Source organism: Garra rufa, chromosome 23 (assembly GCF_049309525.1).
Source record: "Garra rufa chromosome 23, GarRuf1.0, whole genome shotgun sequence".
NCBI lineage: Eukaryota > Metazoa > Chordata > Actinopteri > Cypriniformes > Cyprinidae > Garra > Garra rufa.
This window is the reverse complement of record NC_133383.1, coordinates 26,188,732-26,193,967: the sequence shown is the minus strand read 5'-3', so window position 1 is coordinate 26,193,967 and position 5,236 is coordinate 26,188,732.

Below are 5,236 nucleotides of genomic sequence, written 5' to 3'. Positions count from 1 at the left end.
TCAGTCTTGTGCTGTTCTGTCTGTATGTGTGAGTGTCTTCTGGAGTGTGTAGTGGGGGATGGGTATCAGCGCCGGCGCCCTTCCCCCACACTTCACTACAGCGGGACTCTCCAGAACACACTTCAATATGACAACGATTAAATACAGTCTATGCTTTAAATATTTGCCAATGAACGTTGTTTTAATCGAATGAAGAATGAATTTAATAACAAAATATAAACATGTCAGCTTGATTTGTGATACTTTTAAACACCGTTTATTGTAAATTAACTAAGCAATATAATAATAGTAGCAGTAATAGTATATATATATATATATATATATATATAATACAAAATAGTAATAACAATAAATGTTATTATTTTTATTATTATGCAGATATCTACTTTGGCCATTTATTGACATTGCTATATACTATTACTGATAAGATGGATTCAATTTATATCTGTGGTGACTATATGGACTATGTGGAAGGAGATGATGTTTCTTCTTGTGTGGTCTTGGACACGAGTATAAATAATCATGGTCATACATTTATTGATTTACTAAAGGATTCCAAATGTGGTATAGTTAACGGGAGGTTAAATCCTGAAAATGACAATTTTACATCAATTTCTGTTAGGGGTAAAGCAGTTGTTGATTATATAATGACCTCACATGCTGATACTAAAACATGTCTTGGATTTAATGTTTACACTCCTTCTGAACTTATTGATAGAGTTGGTCCTGAAAGTTTTAAGTTGATTGATGATCATAGTACACTCCCTGATCAGTCTCTGTTTACGTTTTCAAGTGCCGAGAGGTGTTTAATACTTTGATTAATGTTGACAGTTTACAGTATGCCAAAAGTCAAAGCAGAAATTATTCTGTTGATTTTCTCTCATCTGAAATGTGTCGTAGGGCTTTATTAGATGTATAGGTCAACTACATATAGCAGAAGAAAATCAAGAAAAAATGGATCCCTGTTACATCAATCTCTGAAATCTTTTACATGATGAGATGGAAAAGTATTGTCCTGTACAAAAAATGGGTTTTTCAAGGAAATATTACAGAGTTAAACAGCCATTCTGGAATACTGAGTTATGTGAGTTACGGATTGAAGTTGTGTTCTGTAGAGAGAACATTCCTTAAATGTGGTCCTGGAAATCCCATGAAGAGGAAGGTCTTGCGTAATGAATACAAGCAATGTCAGGTTAATTTTGACAGAAAATTTAGGTTCTATAAGAGGAGATTTAAGAGAGGTCAAGCTCTCAAATTAGAACAATTACAAACTGGTAACCCACAGCAATTTTGGAGGGAAATACATAAGTTAGGTCCAAAAAAGAAAACATTAATACCCATGGAGGTTTTAATGGAAAAGGGTGAATCTTGCTTTGAATCCAGTGAAATAATAAAAAAGTGGGAAAAAGATTACAGTATTTTATATGCCGATTGTGTTTCTACTTTATTTGATGATCATTTCTTAGAAGAAACTTGTAAAGTAAAATTTGAGATGGAAACAGGGATGAATACTAAATTCTATCAAAATGATATACTGAACAGTGAGATTACATTAGACGAGGTACTTAAAGTGTTAGGCAAAGCCAAAGAAAATAAAGCTGTAGGCATTGAGGACCTCCCTAATGAAGTACTTAAAAACCCTAACTTGTGTAATGTCTTACATTGCTTGTGTTATATATGTTTTCAGAACAGTATTATGGAATAAATCAGTTATCAAACCTATTACAAAATCGACGAATGATGACCCGAGAGTCCCGTTAAATTATAGAGGGATTAGTTTGATCAGCACAGTCTATAAAATTTACTCAGGAGTCCTTAACAACAGACTTAATATTTTTTTGGAGTCCAGTGGTTGGATGGTAGATGAACAGAATGGTTTTAGGGAAAATAGATCCTGCATTGGCCATATTTATGTGTTATCTTCTGTGGTGAGAGCTCGTTTGGAAAAGGGCAAAAGTACTTTTGCTTGTTTTATTGGTTTCAAAAAGGCGTTTGACTGTGTTAATCGAGAACTTCTATTATTTAAATTACTTTCATCTGGTATTAATGGAAAATGTTATAATGCGATAAAAGCCCTTTACAGAGATCCTATTGCCTGTGTACAAATAAATAATTTTAGAACAGCCTGGTTTCCAACACCTTTTGAAGTGAAGCAGGGAAACTTACTCTCCCCTTCCTTATTCACTCTTATATAAATGATTTAGCTCAAGAAATTAAGCAGGCTAATCTTGGTGTTCCTATTGATGACTTTGATTTAAGTATTCTGCTTTATGCAAATGATATTGTTTTGATTGCTGAAAATTGCGTTAATCTGCAAAATTTGTTGGATATTATGAGCTCTTGGTGCAGTAAATGGCGTCTTACTATTAATAGCAAAAAAACACAAGTTATTCATTTTAGGAAGAAAAGTGATTCACAGTGCAATTATACATTCCAGTTTGGCTCCGTGCCTTTGAAGTTTACTTCTCAGTACAAATATCTCGGTTTAGTTTTTGTTGAAAATATGAAGTTTTCTGAGGGAAGGAAAATTTTAGCTGAGTCCGCTGGAAGAGCATTAGGTGCTGTGATTAGTCAAATGAAATCATGTACAGATCTTGGCTTTTCTACATTTACACAACTTTATAAATCTTACGTTGATTCAGTTTTGTTTTATGTCGCAGGGGTTTGGGGTTTCAGAGAGATTTCTGATTGTAGCTCTGTTCAGTATCGTGCCTTGAGGTGTTTTCTTGGTGTGCATAAATATGCAGCAAAGGTAGGTGTTGAAGGGGATGCAGGTTGGGATCCATGTATTATAAAACAAAGATGTGAAATGGTGCGATTGTGGAACCGTCTTGTCAGTCTGCCTGAGGAAAGGTTAACTAGGATAATTTTTAATTGGGACAGAATAAACCATCTCCCCTGGTTTAGAGAGGTTTCAATAATATTGTCTGCTTCTGACATGCATATAATGCTTCGGAATTACTTGCAATGTAATATAAATGATGTCAGACAGGGATTGGTTACAAAATATAAAGATCAAGGGAAGCAGTTGATTTGGAGGAAGCCAAAGCTTAGAAATTATGTTCAGTTCATGATTATGTTACAGAACCTTATATTTTGTTTAATTTAAAGAGAAGGCAGAGGTCCCTCTGTGCTCAGCTAAGAACCGGTACCTTTCCTCTGGCAGTAGAAGTAGGTCGATTTAAAGGTACACCTGAACATTTACGTTTGTGTGAATTTTGTGATCTCCAGGTTGTGGAGGATGAATTTCATTTTATTTTTCATTGTCCTTTATACAGCGATCTAAGGAATTCTCTTTTTGAATCAATTCAGTTGAAAAATCCTGATTAATTTTGGAAATATAAAGCTGAAATGCTGTGTTGGTTGTTTGAAAATAATGTTTTTACTCTTGCAAAATTTGTGGAAAAGGCATGGTGTCTGCGGCAAAGTATTTTGTATCCAATTTTCTCCTTTTTGTATGTGTTCATATGTTGTGTTTTGCTTTGTATTCCGCTACGTGGCTATTGTATATTATCTGTCAAAGTGTCTAATAAGCCAGCTGGGCACCAATTAAGGTGTTTGACACTCAAATAAAATATATTATCATCATCATTATCATTATTAGCCTACTCATCTAACTAGTGTATATTCTAACTAAATAAAATAAATGCAATAACAGTAGTAACATTAAAAGTAATAAAATATATATTAATAATAAATATATAAATACTAAAAATAATAAATGTTATTATTATTATTATTATTATTATTTCTACTACTCATCTAAATAGTGTATACCTTAACTAAATAAAATCAAAGAAATAATAGTAGTTTTAGTAATAATAATAAATACAAAATAAATACTAATAATAAATATTATTATTAATATTACTCATCTAAATAATTCTCATTGTAAGCAGAGCCCGTTCCGTCTGTAATAAGTTGATGTTTGCTGTAACGGTTCTCCGGTGGTGGGGGAGGGGGAGGCGCCGGTTGCGCTCATATGTACTGGAGAACCGGAAATGTACATATCTGTCCCTCTGCTGCTTTTCGGAGGAAATATGTGCTTTTATATGCACATATGCCTTCATGTGTCCTTCTCCTGCCGTGTTTCACACTGTTCATACACCATAAACTACAATCTCTAAGTTACTGTACTGTGCTTCCCTCCCGTTTGTCTCTGATCTCTCGGTAAGTGTCCGTTATGTGGGGGAGGGGCGGCACGCAGCGCGATCTGCACACAGACACTGCAAAACTGACAATATACGATTAAAAGTTAGGAACAAACGTTAATGGATGTAAAGCATGAGAGCTTCTTTTGGTGTACATCATTATTTTTTTAATTAAACACGGATTAATGGATTAAATTATCAATTTATCTTTCATTTAAATTGATTATCTATCTACTCATTAATAAATATTAATCATTTTCTTCTGCTAAACCTATTGCTGAGGTATTTTGCCTCTGATTGGTCCGATCAGTTAATTATTCAGAAATGTGTGGCTTATTCCTGGCTGCTGATTGGTCCGAATCCCCAGAGTGTGTATCTCAGAGAGGGTGCAGTTCTCCTAGAGGGCGCTGTGTTATACACAGATTGTTGGGGGAAGGAGGGGGGGTTTACACACTTTCGGTACACAAATCACATAAAAGTACAATTTAAGGACAAGTGAGATTTTAAGCCTAGACACCATTTTAGAGCATCCTGAATGCTACTATATGGTCAGACAAATGAGGACCATCAAAATGTCCCCAATTGTCAAGGTGGTCCTCAGTTTACTGGTGTGTACTCTGGTGAATGTCCCCAAAAGTGACATAAGTAAGTGCACACACACACACACACACACACATACATATATATATATATATATATATATATATATATATATATATATATATATATGTATATATACACTTCTATTTGTATTTAAATGTATTTTATTATTGTTTTAAAAATGTATATGAAAAAGTAATGCAAAATATTAGCAGTTCCACTTCTTTTGGGCCCTGTTGTACATTCAAAGGAAAAAAATTCAGCCATTTGTACTATATATATATATTAAAAATAATAATTGCACCAGGAAACTAATGACTAATACATTTGACTGAATTCTTTAATAGTCTGTTATCATCTACTCAAATATGATCATCATATCATGACATTTGTAATAATGGAATCATATTTTTTTGATGAACATTATATATTTTTTAAAGATTTATATGAAAACAAATGCAAAATATAAGCATTTCCACTGCTTT